This window comes from Vulpes vulpes, chromosome 5, assembly GCF_048418805.1.
Source record: "Vulpes vulpes isolate BD-2025 chromosome 5, VulVul3, whole genome shotgun sequence".
Lineage (NCBI taxonomy): Eukaryota > Metazoa > Chordata > Mammalia > Carnivora > Canidae > Vulpes > Vulpes vulpes.
This window is the reverse complement of record NC_132784.1, coordinates 16,399,659-16,420,736: the sequence shown is the minus strand read 5'-3', so window position 1 is coordinate 16,420,736 and position 21,078 is coordinate 16,399,659. Positions and strand designations below refer to the sequence as shown.

The window sequence follows — 21,078 nt, the reverse complement described above, 5'->3', positions numbered from 1 at the left end:
TGTTCTTTTCTTTCTTGAAATGGTCATATTTTTTTGTATATTTTTTATTGGAGTTCGATTTGCCAACATATAGTATAACACCCAGTGCTCATCCCATCAAGTGCCATATGGTTTTTTTTATCCTTTCTCTAGTTGATGTGATACATCATGTTTATTGATTTTTGAATATTGAACCGCTCCTGCATCCCAGAAATAAATCACACTTGATTGTGATGAATGAATTTTATTTTTTTAAATTAGGGATATTACTTGCTTGTTTATTTGAGAGAGAGGAAGTGAACACAAGTGGGAAGAGGGGCAGAGGGAGAGAGAGAATTTGAAGCATACTCTGCACTAAGTGTTGAGCCCAACTTGAGGCTGGATCCCAGGATCCTGAGATCATGATCTGAGCTTAAATCAAGAGTTGGACGCTTAACCTACTGAGCCACACAGGTGCCGCATGAATAGTTTTTTAAATGTATTTTTGGGTTTGGTCAGCTAATATCTTGTTGAGAATATTTACATGTGTGTCCATCAGAGATATTGACCTGTAGTTCTCTTTCCATCTGTTTTTGGTGTCTTTTTCTGTTTTTGGTGTCTTTATCTAGTTTTTATATTGGTAATACTGGCTTCATTAAATGAATTTTGTATCCTTCTCTTCCTCTTCTAGTTTTTGGAATAGTTTGAGAAGAATAGGTATTAACTCTTCTTTAAATGTTTGGTTGACTTCACCTGTGAAGCTATCTGGTCTGTTGGGAGTTTTTGATTACTGATTCAATTTCATTGCTGATAATCAGCCTTCAAATTTTCTATTTCTTCCTGATTCAGTTTTGGGAGGTTTTATGTTTCTAGGAATTTATTCATTCCCTTTAAGTTGTCCAGTTCAAAAAAAAAATAAGTTGTCCGGTTTGTTGGCATATAATTTTTCATAATATTCTCTTATAATTCTTTGTATTTCTATGGTGTTGGTAATTATTTTTCCTCTTTCATTTCTGATTTTGCTCATTTTGCATCCTCCTCTTTTTTTTTTTAAATGAGTCTGGCTAAAGGTTTATCAATTTGTTAAGCTTTTCAAAGAACCAGCTCCTGGTTTCATTGATCTATTTTTTTATTCATTCATTCATTCATTCATTCAATCAATCAATCTAGTTTCTGTTTCATTTATTTCTATGCTAATCTTTATTACTTCCTTCTGGTTTTGGGTTTTGTTTGTTCTTTTTCTAGCTCCTTTAGGTATGAGGTTATGTTATTTGAGATTTTTATTGAGGTGGCCTGTATTCCTATAAACTTCCTCTTAGAACAGCTTTTGCTGTATCCCAAATATTTTGAATTGTTGTGTTTTCATTTTCATTTGTCTCCATATATTTTACTTCCTCTTTGATGTCTTGGTTAACCCATTTATTATTTAACAGCATGTTATTTAATATCCATATATTTGTGTTCTTTCCAGATTTTTTCTTGTGGTTGATTTCTCATTTCATAGCATTGTAGTCAGAAAAGATGCATGGTATGACTTCAGTCTTTTTGAATTTGTTGAGACTTATTTTGTGGCCTAATATGTGATCTATTCTGGAGAATGTTCCATGTGCCCTTGAAACAAATGTGTATTCTGCTGTTTTAAGGTGGAATGTTCTGAATATATCTGTTACATCCATCTGGTCTGATGTGTCATGGAAAGTCACTGTTTCCTTGTTGATTTTCTATTTAAGTGATCTGAGGATTTACTTACATTGTACTTAACATGTACATCTTGGGGCTCCTGAGTGGCTCAGTGGGTTAAGCATCTGCCTTCGTTTCAGGTCATGATCCCGGAGTCCTGGGATCCAGTCCTTTATCAGGCTCCCTGCTCAGTGGGAAGCCTACTTCTCCCTCTCCCTCTGCCTCCCACTCCCTCTGCTTGTGTTCTCTCAGTCTCTCTCTCTTTGTCAAACATATAAAAAATATTTTAAAAATTTTTTTAAAATGTACATCTTAAGATGTCTTATGTTGATATGAATGGTATAGCAAAATCCCCTACAGCAATTGTATTACTATTGATTATTTTCTGTTTATTATTAGCTGATTTGTGTATTTGAGTGCTCCCATATTGGATGAATAACTATTTACAATTGTTATTTCTTCTTACTGGATTGTTCCCTTTATGATTATGCAGTGTCCTCTTTCTCTTGTTTTAAAGTCTATTTTGTCCGATAGCAGTATGGCTATCTGGCTGTCTTTTCATTTCTATTTTCATGATAAATGCTTTTCCATTCCTTCACTTTCAATCTGCATATGTCTTTAAGTCTAAAATGAGTCTCCTGTAATGTTTAGTCTTTCTTGGCAAGTGTTTTGTGTCCCAGATATGTGATGACTTCTGGCTAGCTATGTAATGAAATGATGTGCTGGCCTAGCCCATCTGCTGCAAGGACCTTAAATTTTAGACACCGATGAACTTGATTGGAAGGTTCTTTGAAAGTTCAGTTCAGTGCCAGGTTCTGAGTCCAGACCTTTCCTCCTTGAGCATCTATCTTAGACAAACCACTTACAGCTCTCCATTCAGACCATCTCTAGAGACAACTGATATTCTTTTTTTTAAAAAAAGATTTTATTTATTTGAAAGAGGGCACTAGAAGGAGAGGGAGAGGTCAGAGGATGAGGAAGAAGCAGAGGCCCTGCTGAGCAGGGAGCCCAATGCCAGGGTTCAACACTAGGACTCTGAGATCATGACCTGAGCCAAAGGCAGACACTTAACCCACTGAGCCACTCATGTGCCCTGAGAAGATTAAGATTCTAATAAACAGCCTTTCAAACTGAATATCAGGTTTGACTTCAGCTTTCCTTCTCACATTCAACTTCCTACCTGGTTATAGCAGACTATATGTTCATTAGGCTCAGATATTGCAGGTAGCAGATGTGTGAGTTGTAAGAGAAGAAGGAAAAAAAAGTTAAACTCCAGTAACCTTGAGGTGTGCCTGTGTTTGTATGTGCATGTAGGCAGTGGAGTCTGTCTCAGTGTGAACGTTACCTCCTCTTATATGTGGGGCTTCAAAGGGAAGAATATATATACATGTTTTCTTTCATTTGTGTGTCTTGAGTGGGCTTATCCTTATTAATATTAAAGTTACCTATGTCAGGCCCTCCTAAAGGATATAAAGCATTAATTCATTTAACCTTCACAGTCTGCAGATGTAGGTATCATTAGTATCCATATTTCACAGGTGAAAAAAACTGAGGCACAGAGATGTTCAGCATTTAGCCCTAAATCCCATGGCTAAAGGCTTAGAATTGGGTTTGAACTGAGGCAGTCTGGTTCTAGAGTTCATGCTCATGAGTAGTATACGCCATTCCCTCTCATTCTTTTTTTTATAAATTTATTTTTTATTGGTGTTCAATTTGCCAACATATAGAATAACACCCAGTGCTCATCCCATCAAATGCCCCCCTCAGTGCCCATCACCCAGTCACCCCCATCCCCCACCCACCTCCCCTTCCACCACCCCTAGATCGTTTCCCAGAGTTAGGAGTCTCTCATGTTCTGTCTCCCTTTCTGATATTTCCCACTCATTTTTCCTCCTTTCCCATTTATTCCCTTTCACTACTTTTTATATTCCCCAAATGAATGAGAACATATAATGTTTGTCCTTCTCCGATTGACTTACTTCACTCAGCATAATACCCTCCAGTTCCATCCACGTCGAAGCAAATGGTGGGTATTTGTCGTTTCTAATGGCTGAGTAATAGTCCATTGTATACATAGACCACATCTTCTTTATCCATTCATCTTTCAATGGACAAGGAGGCTCCTTCCACAGTTTGGCTATTGTGCACATTGCTGCTAGAAACATCGGGGTGCAGGTGTCCTGGCGTTTCACTGCATCTGTATCTTTGGGGTAAATCCCCAGCAGTGCAATTGCTGAGTCATAAGGTAGATCTATTTTTAACTCTTTGAGGAACCTCCACAGAGTTTTCCAGAGTGGCTGCACCAGTTCACATTCCCACCAACAGTGCGGGAGGGTTCCCCTTTCTCTACATCCTCTCCAACATTTGTGGTTTCCTCCCTTGTTAATTGAGGAAGACACAAAGAGATGGAAAAATATTCCATGCTCATGGATTGCAAGAATTAATATTGAAAATGCCAATGTTAGGGATCCCTGGGTGGCGCAGCGGTTTGGCGCCTGCCTTTGGCCCAGGGCGCGATCCTGGAGATCCGGGATGGAATCCCACGTCGGGCTCCCGGTGCATGGAGCCTGCTTCTCCCTCTGCCTGTGTCTCTGCCTCTCTCTCTCACTGTGTTCCTATCATAAATAAATAAAAATTAAAAAAAAAAAAGAAAATGCCAATGTTACTCAGGGCAATTTACATGTTTAATGCAATCCCTATAAAAATACCATGGACTTTCTTCAGAGAGTTGGAACAAATTATTTTAAGATTTGTGTGGAATCAGAAAAGACCATGAATAGCCAGGGGAATATTAAAAAGAAAACCATAGCTGGGGGCATCACAATGCCAGATTTCAGATTGTACTACAAAGCTGTGGTCATCAAGACAGGGTGGTACTGGCACAAAAACAGACACATAGATCAATGGAACAGAATAGAGAATCCAGAAGTGGACCCTCAACTTTATGGTCAACTAATATTCGATAAAGGAGGAAAGACTATCCACTGGAAAAAAAAAAAAAGACAGTCTCTTCAATAAATGGTGCTGGGAAAATTGGACATCCACATGCAGAAGAATGAAACTAGACCACTCTCTTGCATCAGACACAAAAATAAACTCAAAATGGATGAAAGATCTAAATGTGAGACAAGATTCCATCAAAATCCTAGAGGAGAACACAGGCAACACCCTTTTTGAAGTTGGCCACAGTAACTTCTTACAAGATTCATCCATGAAGGCAAAAGAAACAAAAGCAAAAATGAACTATTGGGACTTCATCAAGATAAGAAGCTTTTGCACAGCAAAAGACACAGTCAACAAAACTAAAAGACAACCTACAGAATGGGAGAAGATATTTGCAAATGACGTATCAGATAAAGGGCTAGTTTCCAAGAACTATAAAGAACTTATTAAACTCAACAGCAAAGAAACAAACCATCCAATCATGAAATGGGCAAAAGACATGAACAGAAATTTCACCAAAGAAGACATACACATGGCCAACATGCACATGAGAAAATGCTCTGCATCACTTGCCATCAGGGAAATACAAATCAAAACCACAAGGAGATACCACCTCACACCAGTGAGAATGGGGAAAATTAACAAGGCAGGAAACCCTCTCATTCTTTAAAACCTTTTTTAGCTCATTGTTTCTGTTCACCAAAGGAATGTGTATAGATTAAACCCTTCCTACATGCCCAGCACTGCACAAATGTCACATAATACTTTCATGATATTGTGTATTATTATGCCTATTCTACAAATGTGGACTCACTCTGGCTCACACAGATGTCAAAGATCAGAGCTGGAAAGAAATTCTAGATTCTTTCTTCAAATTTGTACCACCTCCTCCCCTCCCACACACCCCTACAAACCAACTTTATTTAGAGAAGTGCTAATTAAACCTCTATTATGTGTTTTGTACTATGTAGACATTGAAGAATAGAAGAGCTGGTCAGTTTGTTCTGGAAGCACTTGTATCATCACTATGAAGGCAAAATACAAATAGAGATACGAGGAAATTAGCAAAAAATGGCAAGTTCTGTCGTGATAAATTGCCAGTGTTTAAGACATAGAAGAAAAATATCTCCAGAAAGGCTTATAGAAGGGCGATTTTTTTTTAAAGATTTTATTTATTTACTCATGAGAGACAGAGAGAGAGAGGCAGAGACACAGGCAGAGGGAGAAGCAGGCTCCATGCAGGAGCCCAACCTGGGACTCGATCCAGGGACTCCAGGATCAGGCCCTGGGCTGAAGGTGGTGCTAATCACTGAGCCACCCAGGCTGCCGCTAAAAGGGAGATTTTTAGAGAGATTTTAATTATAGAAACTGTGTTCCTGGACAGCCTTCCTTTTACAGTATTTGGTCTAATTATGCCAATTTACCAATCCAATCTCATATCATAATTATTAGTTCATAAAACATGCTTTCCTGGTTATCAGAGCTGGATACAGCCTTATGGAGGGAGATAGTCTTAAACCTGAGCTGTGGTGGCTGGGAACCGGGTAGGGAGGCTGCAGTAAGTTCCTGGCCGATGTGTACTGAGTCAACAACAACAAGATCATAGTATATTTGATGGATACTCATGGGAAAAGCAAGGTCAGAATGGTATGTCTTGGTTATTATTTGTACGTTTATTTTTCCTCATAGGTGATGCTCAGTATCCCACAGCTTTCCCCTCGGTCCTTGAATTCGTCAAGAACAATGGCCTACTCCGGAATCATACGGCATTGAAATAGGTCTTTGCTTCTACATATGCCTGGCCCTTTAAGGGTTGAATTGGCACCACTGCCCCCTACGTCTTTTTCTGGCTTTGTTAATCTTATTTTCAGCTTCTGAAAAGAACAATGTATCCCAAGTACAATCATTAATTGAATATGATTCAATCCGGACCCATCTTTAATAAGAAACCAAAGAAGGAAATTCAATTAGACTCACCTTTTCCATTTCAAAAGTTCAAGTCCTCCCCTTTCACAGTTAAAATTATGAAAGATTATCTTCTTAGTAGAAGGCTACAGGAAAATTTGGATTCCTGTCAAATATTTAGTGTAATATCCCAGGATCGGGATTAATATAACCTTTCAGCAGTTTGCTCTGAATTTCTGTTGATGCAATCTCTCTTTTGGAAGCTTTTGAATAAAAGGCATTCTGTACTCTGACATGACTCAGAGTATTCAGCCCAAATGGTAACAAGATCAAACAATTTTAGGACAAGTTATCATGCCTTCTGGTCATGAAAATGCAGACACCTCATTCTCATTTCCATAGCTCAGTGTTGATCTGCTCACTTCTCAGAGAAAATTGAAATTATTGAAACCAGGTTTTAAGTCTCTGTATTTTGCAGTTGATCTAAAAATCACAAATTAATAGCAGCAGTAAAAATCAAAATGTGGTAGATTAAAATACAACCTAAGTACTTGATTGGTAGGATTATGTCACATACCCCTGGAGTATAATATATTAATGATGATTTTACTGTATTATCAGAGTTAAAATTTACAGCACCTATTTTATTTCTGGGTGCTCGAAGTGCCTTATTTTTCTTAGACCTATATTTGACTCCAAAGACATTCACCATAGCCTCTAAACTGTAATCCCAAATTATACTGCTTTTTCAACCCTAGTCGATAGGCTCGTTTTTCCAGGAATAAAAGATCGCCTATTATACTTTATGCAAAGTTATTTACAAATCTGTGTGGGGAACTAGAGTTATATATAAAGAACTGGGATTATTTTGTCCCCCCTTGCTTTTTTTTGCAGTCTGATGGTATGATGTGTTACAAGTATAATCATAAAAGAGTTTATTTATGCAAAGCTTTCCATGTAGTTTCAATGCGTTCTGCCTCAGAGCACTGTTCAAACAGAAACCCTAGTGTCCCCTGGTATTCCGGCTAAAAAGGTAAATATTTGTAATAGGCATACTGCAGTCATATTCTCAACATTGGCAAGAGCATTCATTTCTTTTTATGCCATGCTGCCAGAAGCTGGCACCCACCAACACCTGTGGCTCACATCGAAATGTGAGTCCTAGGTTGGTGTTTTCTTTTCCACTGACAGGTTCTAGTGAATAGGCAAGGCATGGACCTCAGTCTCTGAATTGCAGAGTAAAGAAATAACACTGGATCCATCAGCAACTCAAATTACAGAGATCCCAAGAGAGAACTAGGTTGGACCTTCTACAGTCACAACATTCTAGAACAGTGCTTTCACAAAGTACTTTAAAATGCAGACAAATCCCTTCCTCAACTGAATATGATTGTTAAGTCCAACAAAGAAAAGACAAAGTAATTTGGGCTTTTGCTGTGACAGACACCATGTAAACTCCTTGCTTAGTTTTCCTTATATAATTCTCAAAAGGACTGCATGAGGTAGGAATATCAATATCTTCCATTATAAGATTGGCTTAGGGAGTTTACATAGCTCACTGAAGCCATGCATCCTCCCAGTGGAAGAGTACAATTCAAATGCAGATAATCTGACCCCAGAGTCCATATCTTTGGCCACGAAAAGCAGACCTGCTCTTGTGAGAACAGACCTGGGTTGGAGTCATCCCCAGGAATCATCTATACTTTTATCCTCATCTACCTGTTGATATGTGGAACTTCTCCAGCATCCCCAGAGAACATAGAAAAGTACAATAAATATTCTGAAGCTAAGAGAGAAGATGTAAGTTTAATCTCTAAAATCATGTTCTTAAGGAGTAGATATGGGATGATTTGTTTTTGTTTAGTTTTTTTTTTATCAGATCTTTTATTTTTTCCAGTTATTTTGAAGCATAATTGACAAATAACAATTTTATATATTTGTGGTATGCAGTGTGATGTTTCGATATACAAATATGTTGTGGATGATTACCACCATTATGCTAATTTAAATACCACCACATGTAGTTATTTGTGTGTGTGCATATGTGTGTATATGTGCTCAGTAAGAACATTTAAGATTTACTCTTTTAGCAAAGTTCAAGTATACATGGCATTATTATTACCTAATAGTCACCATGTGTACATTAAAGCTCCAGAAATTATTCATCTTGCATAATTAAAACATTATATCAGCATCCCCCAATTTCTGTCCCTACTTCTCCCCCCAACTCTCTGCCAGTACTTGGACGCCACCATGCCTCTCTCTGCTTTTGTGAGTTTGAGAATGTCAGGACATGAGTGGGAAGGCTAGGGAAAGTTATGAAATTTTGGGTTCATTTTGTAGATGAACATTCTAGAAAAGAGCACCCTGGTGCTTTTCCAAGGTGTGGCTACAGCGGGGGACAAAGCTAGAGCCAGAAAGATGAGCAAGATGAATTATTCTCAAGTCTGACTGTGCAAAGTGATGTGAGGAGCTTTAAAAAATACCAATGCCTGGGCCCCAGCTCATCCTAAATAAAACCACAATCTCTTGGGGTGGATCCAGGCACTGGTCATGTTTTCAGGTCCCCATGTGATTCTAATGTGCAGCTAAAACTAAGAAAGGGAAAGAGTAGATGGCAATTTTGGAGTATACAATGGCAATTGTGGTGCAGAGGGTAGATTTGAAAAATAATTGGGAGGTAAATATAAATATACCAAGAACCGATAATCATGTCGTTGGGAGTGATAGAAGAGAGATGAGCTGTCAAGAAGAGTTCCCTGCTTGGGGGCCTGGTGGGTTGTAGTGCCTGCAACTGAAGTAATGAATTCATGAAGAATAGCTGTTTACATGGGAAGATTGAAAAGTTAGGTTTCAGTGGTGCAGAATATCAGTTATCTCAAGGTCAGCCAGAGAAAGGGTGCATAGTCCCCAAAGCAGGGGGCCAAAGAAGAACCCCAATGTGTAAGTAGCAGGTAAGAGAAGAGAACACCATGAAGGAAACAGAAAAAGATGTCCAAGGAACTCATCTAGACTTCACTGTCCATATGATAGCCACTAGCCTCATGTTGATGTTTAAAATGGAATCCATTCTTTGGCAGATTTGGTGAGTGGGGAAGACCCTGCTACTTTCTACTAAACTCTTTGTGGGCAAGTACCATCTCTAACTTTATTTTATTTGTTCATTTAATCATTCACTCATCACCTCACTCATATATTTACCAAGCCTCTTATCCCATTTCTGTCCAAGGAGGAAGCTGGTGATGCCACAGCCAGAATGTGGTAAGTGCTGTAGAGGCTGGCCCTCTTCCAGCTTGGTTAAAGCCAGTCTGTCTCCACTTTCAGTGATGTGAGCTATGTGTCTAGTCATCTCATTATCTTGCGGTACCTATTAAAAACATTTTTCTCTTTTACTCTAGAAACAAGAACTGCATTTAAGTAATGAGTGATGTGACTGCTAAATACACGGATTAAAAAAAAATTCAAAACGCTTTGGGATTTTCCAGGATAAGAAGTCATTACAGATGTTGTGTTGTTTCAGATGTCTTGGAGATTAAATAGGCCTAAATCAGCTCCTGAGCATTTTATTAGTGAATCTGTGTCATTTGAAAATCTTTCCCTAAAACTTTCCCACCCACTCTCTAACCCCCGCTTGAATAAAGGAATAATTAGGGATGAGCTCAGAATCTCCACTTGGTCTTGACCTATCCCAGATGGTGTAATAGTCATGGCTTTATCAGTAAGGAGTAGAAGGGCAGCCCAGACCTATGCCAAAAAAATAGTACTTGTTTTAATACAAAGTCATTTGGATTTGCCTTAAAACTTTTATCTTTTATTTAATATTGTCCATTGCTCTCTCATTATTCATTCTGCTGATGCATAGAGGTGCACGTACTCTACACCCTGGAATTATTTCTGAAAACAGTCTGTCAGTCCTGTATTGAATTGTTGTGTTTTGATGGTAGAATGAAATGCTGTCTTTTAAAGAAGTTCTTGTAGGAAACCCTTTATAGTCAAGTGTTCATTCAACAGTTGTTTATTGATCACCTACTATGTGCTGCAGTAATGTTGAGTACTAGAGAACACAGTTATATAAACTCTACTTTTAAGATATGTGTGATCTCATATTGGAAAATATATGGCTCTATATACTGGGTCATATACTTTGGAGGGTTTTTATATATTTAGCCCACTTCACAGCAACACTGTGAGGTAGGTATTGTCATTATCAAACACATTTTGCAGATGAGGAAACTGAGGAATATAGAGTTAAATGGCACATCCCAAAGTATACAGTTAATAAAGGCAGAACTAGGACTATACAGGGACTGCCTGTCTCATCTCTCTTAACCACTATACTTTGCTTCCTTCCCCCTGTTCAACTGTGATCTCCGGGGTGGGGGGACAAAAAGGAACCCTTTCACCCCCACCCCTTGAAATTAACTTATTTGTAGTATGTGGTTACAGTTTATCTGTGGCTGACATTTAGCTCTCTGTATATAAATGATTTCTGAAAAGGATTACTTGTAAGGTAAGTGTTCTTTCTCTTCTTATCAAGTATTGTCCAGCCAACTAGAAACAAAGGAAGAGGTAAACATTTAGTTTTACCATACATACCTTGGGTTATCTTTGAGAAATTTTGACCTCTTAAATCTAAAATAGTTTTATAGGTATTCTTGGAATCTTTCATTCCAAGTGTTTAAGCAATGGGTGTCTAGAACAATGACAGATTGCTTTGTTTTAGAAGTCATATGTAAATATTTATGTAAGAATAGCGACCTTTGCTAGGCTCTACAAACCAGATTCCACTTTAGGCCCCATTACCAGGTGTCCTGATTGCCTACACATCCATAAATGTGCCTACTATACCAAAAAAAAAAAAAAAATACAAATGTCCTCAAGCTCTAGGAACACAAAGAAGTTACAGTAGCCCCAAAGCACATACAAAGCAATTTTATTTTATTAGACTTGGGTTTCTGGGAAAGTTTTATTTTATCACTCAGCTATTATCTTGAATCTACCATTCACTCAAAGGTTTTTGTTGGCCATAATTCAGCTCTCTACCTTCTGGGCTATCACTGTTTTGTTGAGGACTTTTCTACCCAGATAGATAACAGGATTTGGTGACAGCTTTCAATTGTATTACTGCTGAAACTTTTATAGGTATAGGATTTCTTTGTGGAGGCTGGTGCCTGACCAAGACTTACTTAGGCTAGTACTTATTGGCCAAAAAAACTGGCCTGACTCTGTAAAAATAACTCAATTTTTCCAGAGTGAAAACCTCTAACAGTATTTATCAACACACATGTAAATAATGTTGATGTAAATAATGTGGATGACCATAATGAGGGACCCAAGAGATGACCCCTGAAGTACTCCTGGTCTTATCATATAAGTCCATATAGTAATGAGATCCCTGGGCAGTAGAAGTATCACCTTAAACTCCAGCTTTCAAGGATCCTGTTATGTTCTTGAGAATGAGTACTTGAAGCAAGAAGAATGAAATTAGCAGAGAAGTTATGGTGCAAAAGTTTCTTCAAGTATCTGAGAAAGGCTCCCACACACAGAAGGACAGCCATGACCTGATCCTTCCTTGGTAAATGCACACAAGAGAAAATACAATTACTTAAATAAAGAGAAAAAAATACTCAAGTTGCCAAATTAATTACTTTCAAATTATAGCAAAGTATTAGATAGCATTCCCATTTTCCCTTAAGTTATCTACTATTTTAAAAAGGATTTTAATGGCTGGTCTTCATGGGCAAGTGGTAAAACTTGTGCTTCCAAATTTTGCTTGTGATATGATTCATTCATAAATAATTTGGCACTATATATCAAGAACCATGAAAATGTTCTGATTTTTTGACACACCAATTCTCCTTTTGGGAACCCAAAATATGAAGAAATCACATGAAGAAAGATATTCATCACAACAATGTTTAAAATTCTACAGTGTAAGAAGGCACTTAAATGCCCAACAATGCCAAAGTGCTTACAGGAATTATGTCCATTTTATAGGTGCATAAAGTGGAAAGACTCTTATTCTATGATCTAGTCAACATAAATATTAACTGTCTTCTGTGTGCCAGGCACTGTTCCAGATTCTGAAACTAGAGTGATGAGCAAAATAATACCACCTGCTCCTGAGCCCATGAAATTTAGAGTCTGGTAGGGGAATTAAATGTTAATGAAAATAATATGCCACCTTCCTGGCCAGGTATTTAGGTAGGAAGGCCAGTTTGATTGTTTAAAGATTTGCCTTTGGGCAGCCCTGGTGGTTCAGCAGTTTAGTGCCACCTTCAGCCCAGGGTGTGATCCTGGAGACCCTGGATTGAGTCCCACATGGGAGTCCCTGCGTGGAGCCTGCTTCTCCCTCTGCCTGTGTCTTTGCCCCCCCGCCCCTCTCTCTCTCCTTCATAAATAAATAAAATCTTAAAAAAAAAAAGATTTTCCTTCAACATGTTACTTGACAGACTTGGGTTTGGGGCTGAGTCATTCAGCATACAGGATGGATAACCTTGATGTTGTGTTTCTCTGGGGCTTAAGAATGACAGTAGGTAATGGGAACATTTGACAGCATGTCGGGAAGGAGGTGTGGCACTCTCAAAGCACTCAAGCCATCAATACTATTAGGAGCTCTGCAGTCTGATGTTTTCAAGCTCAGCTGAGTCTTGACCTATCTAAATGTTTAGGATAACAACATTTCTGCTTCTCTCATGTATTTTTTTTTCTTCTATGTACTGGAAACAGAATATAAATAATTAATGAACAATTTTTATTGTATCTCATGAAACTATAATGATGCTAAGTTTGTTGCATGATACAGATAATGCGGTAGGATTAGTCCTGCAGTTCCACTGCAAACTGCCATGTTCCCTCTTCAAAGTTTAATGAGCTCTTGCTGTGACAAAGGACAACATTAAGCCCTTAAAGAAAATTCACTTTTCAACCTAATTTGCAGATATTGAAGCAAAGGCTAAGGAATGACATAATGACAGATTCTGTGATTTGGATATTTATTGAATCAAAGTATATGATGAATGTGTATGTTTCAGAAGGGAACACATTTATTTCTTTTAAATGGGACAATTTTGGGGGATCCCTGGGTGGCTCAGCAGTCTGGCGCCTGCCTTTCAGCCCAGGGCATGATCCTGGAGTCCCAGGATCCAGTCCCATGTCGGGCTCCCTGCATGGAGCCTGCTTTTCCTTCTGCCTGTGTGTCTGTCTCTCTCTCTGTCTCTCATGAATAAATGAATAAAAATATTTTTAAAAAATAAAAAATAAATGCGACAATTTTACAGAGTTGTGAATCACTATCATGCTTTCCGGTCTTGGGTTGTGATTTCTTAATTTTTTTTTTCACATAAGTGGATTTGATTCTTCTCTTTATTTGCATGGAACACTGATTCCTTGTTTCTTATTCTGATGGTAAAGGAGATTGCGCTTCTCTCCCTTTCCATCCTTATTAGCATCACCTCCACACATTTGATATCAATATCATGAAGAAGCATTTGCTACTGAGGTTTAAGTATGATTGCTAAAAAATTGAATTAAATTTAAATTAAATTAAAATTAAATAAAATAATCCTCTCACATATACACAGATTATGAACATGCTATCAAAAAGACCACTCACTAGGCAGGTCACCCTGTTGCTCTGTGCTTCTGTGTTTACGCAGGCAGACGTTGTAAAGCAACATGTTATTGCTTATTGCTTACACCGCAGAGATCTCAACTGATCTTTCAGCAATTCCAGCGTGCTTTCTCTAGGAATGAGTCAGTAAAACAAAAAGGCCACATCAAAGGGGCAGCCTTCAGGGCTTCTGAGTGTACCTTGGACATGGATCTCTCTTCTTCTGCCTCTAAAAGGCCGGAGCGGGAGCGTGTGATGGTTCAAATGTTGCATCAACATACAGTAATTAATTCTGTGCTGGAAGTAGGTGACACATTTGGAGACAACATGAAACGACCCATTGAAACATAGGAAACATGGAGAGTGGGACTGACCCCCTTGATGGAAAAGCCAAGTTCTGTGGATGTTTGTCCTCTGGGGAATTATTACTTCAAATTCTGAGACTATCAAATGTAGTATTAGTTTGTTTCCTATGTTTCAATGTCTCATTGGCCCTTGGACACTTCAGCGAAATAGATTCTCTCTCTCAAAAAACAGGAAGAGTTTTGAGATTTTTTATTTTACTTTTCTTTCCTGTTAATGTACAATACAAATAAGCACTATTGTGTTTTTATATTTATCATATTTTCAGTTGCCTTAATACAGTCTGGTTTTAAAAGGATTTTGTTATATTGGATGTTCTAGATGTACATAATTCCATGAGTAATTTTATATACTGTATTCTTTCCGATATTTGTATCATTTATTTCATTTTCACATCTTATTACATCTGCTGGTTGTATTACAACATCTCTTGCTACATCTCAGTGTTGAAAAGTAAATAGTGATAGAGGACATGCTTACCTATGACTTGAATATAAATGTGTTTTATATTGGATTCTGATAAATGCTTTCTCCTGCATAGGAAGCTTCCTCTGATGTTTATTTTACTAGATTTAAGAAGAGTTCTTACAAAATAGTAGTAAATGATTTTTTTTAGCACCTAATGACATAATTACATTTTTTCTTTTAACTTGTTAATATAAATTTAATTGAGATTTTTTTTTTAAATGTTGATTCATCCTTATAGAACTAAAACTATACTTGGTCATAGTTTGCTTTATTACAAGGCTGCGTAAAATTGGCTGACATTCCATTTAAAACACGTTTGTTTAATTTTATAAGTGAAGTTAGAGTTTCTTTGGTTAAGCCAGTTTTATCAGACTTTCATGTTAAGACATGCTGACTTAGTAAACTTTATTTCTTAGTCTTTGTGTCGTGTGCTTTTATCTTCTTAATCGGGATGCCAAATGGTTGCTTATTTTATTTGTCTTTTCAGATAATCAGCTTTCAATTTAATTTATCCTTTGTTTGCTTGCTTGCTTGCTTTTTTGTTTTGATGTTGTCCTCTATTTGAATCAAGTTCCCTGAAATTTTCATTTGGTTCTCCATACATTATGAAAGTTTCAGCTCAGATACCTCAGAGAAATGTTGCTGATGATATTTCATGGCCCCGTTCCCATCCTAGGCCATCCTATTGCATTACCCTATTTTATGTTCTGTATTTATGGTTTGTATCATTATCTGAAATTACCCACTTATTTTTAGATTTTCAAATAGATTTTATTGTTACAGCCATTATCAATTTACAGAAAAAATGAGAAGACAATATAGGGTTACCTTGTACCTCATACCTGGTTTCCTCTGTGATTACATCTTACATTAGTATGGTACATTGGTCACAATTAATGATATATGGTTATTAATTAAGATCATACTTTATTCAGATTTCCTTACTTTTACCTAATGTTCTTTTCCTGTCCTGAGATTCCATCTAGAATGTATTCAATTTGTTGTTATGTCTCTTTAGGCTCTTCTGAATTACCACTAAATCTTAGTCTTCCTTATTGTGATGATTTTAACAGTTTTTAGGAATATTAAGTAATTTGTAGGATGCCTTTTGATCGAAACTTGTCTGGTGGTGTTTTGTTTTGATTTCATGATTATATGGGGAGTTATGAGTTTGAGGAGGAAGACCACAGAGGTAAAGAGCCATTTTCATCACTTTCTATCAAGGTTTCATACTTTTGACAGGATCTATCACAGATGATGTTGACTTTTATCTCCTGGCTGAGGTAGTGTTTGTCAGGTTTCTCAGACAATGAAATTATTCTTTTCCCCCATCTATATTGTATTAAAAGTGTAGGGAGGTGTGCCTTGGTGGCTCATTGGGTTAGGTTAAGTGGCTAACTTTTGATTTCCACTCAGGTCATGATCTCAGTTCAGGGTCCTGGGATCAAGCCCCACATGGGGCTCTGCACTCAGCACAGAGTGGGTTTGAGGATTATCTCTCTTTCTCTGTGCCCTTCCCCCCTGCTCCCATGCTAGCACACACTCTCTCTCTCTCTCTCTCTCTCTCTCTCTCCCCTCAAAAATAAATAAATAAATCTTTTTAAAAAAGCGTGGGGAGTTATGTTTCTTTTCACCAAGTGTGAAATATCTACCTAAATTATTTAACAATTAATTTTTTGTTCATCTATTAATTATCAGCATTCACTGCCATATCCCTGAATCTAGAAGAGTAGCAAAACACAACAAAAAAACAGCTTCTAGTCACTGTTCAATGAATGTTTGTCAAATTAATGTATAAATTAATTACTAGCCAATTGACTTTGGTTTTTTTTTTTTTTTCTGTGCTTCTTCAAGTTTATTTTGTTTTCTTAGGTTCTTTAACTCATTAAGTTGAACATTTAATTCATTTATTTTCAGTCTTTCTTTTTTTCATAAAAACATTTTAATCTATAGCTTTAGTCTGAGTTTAGCTGAATTCCAGTCTTGATGGTTGTATTTACATTATATAATGTGTACTTTGTACTTCTATTGCATTTTTGATTCTTGGATTAGTTAGAAGGCTATTTTTTAATTTAGATGCACCTAGAATTTTGTGTTTTGTTTTGTTTTGAACTTTTCCTTATTTGCTTAGGAATTTCTGTGTATTCTTTGTGGCTACATATGTGATCTGTAAATTTACACCCTGTAGGCAAAAGAAAAAAAAAAAAAGAAAAAAAAAAAAGACTACATTTTCTGTTTATCTTGTACAAATTACTTATATACAAAAAATAAATTATTTTTTTTACTTGTTCTCTTTCTGGCTTCCCATTTGAAATATTTAGAAATTTGGGTTTCAGGATCCTATGTATTGGACATTATTAATATTCATCTTCTCTTTCTAAACAGAAATCTTTTTAACATTTATATTGTTGCAATTCACTATGGTTTTTGTACTCTCTTTTTAGATTTCACTTTAACTTTTATTCTTTCATTTTTTTATGCTTTCATTTTTTTCCTCTTTTTCCTCTTGCCACAGGACATCAGTTTCTACTGCCCTCTAAGCCTGAAATGCTCTCTTTTATAGAATTCCTTATCCCCTTATTATCTGATATAGTCCTTCTGCTGACAGCTCCCCAAACTATTTTACAAAGATGAGTCATATGCTTACTATTTTGTGACTTGCTTTGCCCTAGACCAGTATGTCTAAATACCAGTATGTCTAAATACCTCGTCTCTACCCAGGTGATTTTTAGACCCCCTCAAACCTTCCATTCCAAAATAGACGTCTCAACCTGTATATCAGAAACTTGCTCTTTATACATTCTTTTGGCCACTGATGTTTCTGTTGTAAGCCTACAACCTAGGAGTCATCTCGTGTTTATCCCCTACTCAAGGGAGATGCTAGGGGCAGAGGATGGTGAGGAAAGACCTGAGTACGCAGGGAGTCCCCATATACCCTGGCTCTACCCTTTGATTTTTTTTTTTTTTAATTCAAGATAGACATAGAGAGAGAGGCAGAGACACAGGCAGAGGGAGAAGCAGGCCCCATGCTGGGAGCCCAACACGGGACTCGATCCTGGGACTCCAGGATCGCGCCCAGGCCAAAGGCAGGCGCTAAACTGCTAAGCCACCCAGGGATCCCTGGCTCTACCCTTTGAATTGGATCCTGGCATCCTGAAGGCTTCCTTGTAGTTAAACCACTGAATCATTGGCCTCATTTAGAGTTTAGCTACATTTTATGGCCTCCTGGACTATGAAGTTAAAATTCACAAGACCCAGAAAACATAAATTACAATAACACCTTTCATTTTCTTGGTCAAATGCTTTGAGTTGCAGGAATGTTTTCTTTTTTATAACTCCATCAAATGTTTTTATGGAAGTTTGCTTCTCTTTATTTTAGGCTTAAACAAATTCTTCACAAACTGTCTTGTGCCTTAGAGCCACCCAGGGATTTTATACAAATGCGGATTCTGATTCAGGAGGTCTAGAATGGGCCAGGATCGTACATTTTTACCATACTTTAGTGCTGCCAATATTGCTAATCCTGTGGACCACAATTTGCGTAGCAAGGGTATGAAATCCTTTTGGATTTTTTTTTCTAAGTTTGTTTATGGATTTAGCTCCTGAACCCCTCAAAAAAATATCTGTGATAGACACAGTTCAATTTTTATATAAAAAATTTCAAGCAAATTGAAAATCTGTGTTATTTATTAGGCCTGGCTATAAATATTTATTTCAAAAGTCAACTAAATTCTAAAGAATCAGAATTTGTTGGCTCAAACAAGATGCAAAACAAGGTATCCTATAATATGAAGTCAGTTTCCCAGAGGAAGTTCTAACATGATCTGAATAATAGCAGTAAGGTGGCCAACTCATGGTCTGCCTATGACTTTCCTGATTTTAGCACTCCAAGTAATGCTTCTTGGGAAGTGCCCCAGTCTTGGACAAACTGTGACAGTTAATAGCAGCATGAGGAGGACTCTTCTATGACTTGGAACGTGTCCTATACTTCCAAAGTGACTGTTTAAAAGGTACAATACTCCCTGACACACATAAATGTTGATGTATACCTTAAATAGCAAATCACTTTTCCTTAATTATTCCTCCTAAGAGGGAAGCAGGCTTAGACCGTTATCATGGGGTTGGAGTTCCTTGTCCAGGGTCATAATAATATGGACTGAGGCTTCAAGCTTTTTATCTATGCTCATGGTGAGTATACAATACCATTGCTTTCTAAACCAGATGAATATTTATTGAATCGATTTTGGGGCAATTAGTTTTATTTTGGAACTTTGCAACAAGAAGACTTATTAAAAACAAACACTCGAAATCCTCTTTCTTCTATTTTGTAAAGCTGCATATATAAGAGATAAACAGGATATATTTTAAATATACCTATATATTTTAAATATATACAAAAAATAAATTATTTTTTTTACTTGTTCTCTTTCTGGCTCCCCATTTGAAATATTTAGAATTTGGGTTGGGAGTGTTAGTTATCTTACCATGATATTATTGATATTATTTGAAAAAAAAATTACTTCATGTTTGTTAAAATTTACTAAAAAATGCCCGTAAAAACAAACATAGATCATACAATATCTCATCTTTCTAGTGGAATTTTAAGATAAATGACACAAATCCATTCTAATTGGATCCAGAAATCCCTGGGCATTTGGCAATTAGCAGTAACAATTGTTCCATTAATAATGTATAATATTCCTAATGCCAAGTGTGCTATGTGTTAGTAAGCAAAAAAGGCTCTGAAAAAGTCTTGGTTTAAAAAAGAGCAAGCTTGAGTGTGGCAAAATTTCAGTTCAGTTTTCTGACAATTCAACATGCAATGTGGATTTGTTAAAGACTGAAATGATACCGTGTTTCCAGAATGTGAAAGAGGGGTCTGGAACAGTGTTCTGCTTAAAATCACTCCCTGACTAAAAAATGTCTTCAGCCACAACCAAATAGTAGGCATTAGATACGGGTCATCACTTTTCACTGGAATGGTGGCAATGTCAGTTAGTATTTGTCAAAACCCTAAATACCTCGTAGTAAAATACTGCAACAGACTCTAAGTGTTCGCCTTCGAAACTCTTGGAGAAATGTACATGTGGAACTGGAAAATTGCCTGAGAAACTAATAGAACTGCTTCCATGCAGAGATGCTCTTGAGCTTGGAACTTATCCCAAATTAGATGTATTGAGATCACTGAGTTGTGTTTTGCAATTCAAATATCCCGGCACTTTCCACAGCAGCCTCCTAGGCTCCCCAGTGGTGGAATCTTTTGAATGTTCACACATATGTGGGGGGCTTTGTCCTCTGGAGTATGAAGCTACAGTAAGATTAGCTAGAAAAGAGACTACGTGGGGCATATTTGAGAGCTGTGCTTTGATGGTAAACTCAAACATTGAAAAAAAATCCCAAAGTGAGTAACTTTTCAGGCTTTTGATCTAAGATGGTGTTAAATACCGCAGGTTAGTATTTCTCAGTGGCTCTTCAAGTCTATCTATATTATGTAAAAAAAAAAAAAAAATCAGCCAATCATTAAATGTCAGGAAATTTTGTATTGGAAAAAGTCATGGAGATATTAGAAGGGTATGTAGTTTACCTGTGGCCAAGCCATTTTGTCCCAGATTAATTCCTTTGACCAGGGAAGAATGTTACTCTGTTACCTGAATTATTTTCCTGGTCTTAAAAACGGGTCCTGGGCAATCTCCTTTACTCACTAGGTTTATCTGCTATTCCAGAGATTGGAGAAATCACCCCTATTTGTAAAACTAAGGGATCTACATGCTGGACTCAGCTTTTCCTGTTGAGACAACTTTGTTTAAGTGTTTATTCTTATAAATGGCTGATGATCAACTCATCAAAAAATATGGGGAAAATATGAGAAATAGCTATCCCATTTGCTTTGATAATCTGCACCTTCCTGTGGCACCTATGTAACTACTAGGCTGTGGAATGACAGATCTCCTTGTGTTGAGTTTAAGCTCCTTGAGGACCGAGGCCAGGTATTCATTATCCTGTGTCTTCCCAGATCTAGCTTGGCCCGTTAGAGATGTCATCCTGAGTGTTGCCATCTCTGGGAACGCTCTGAGTAGATATCCCCCTCACTGCATCTCTCACCAGCCAGCCTGTAATGGAAGACCCTCCTGAGCTCTGTGCTTCGGCAT

At 37.3% G+C, this 21,078-nt stretch overlaps 1 protein-coding gene across 11 annotated transcripts in view; it reads left to right on the top strand.

The window, feature by feature from the left end:
- The window catches only part of NCKAP5 (NCK associated protein 5), a 946,904-nt gene that overhangs the window by 212,704 nt on the left and 713,122 nt on the right, over positions 1 to 21,078 (top strand). The gene's annotated exons all lie outside the window — the stretch shown is intronic.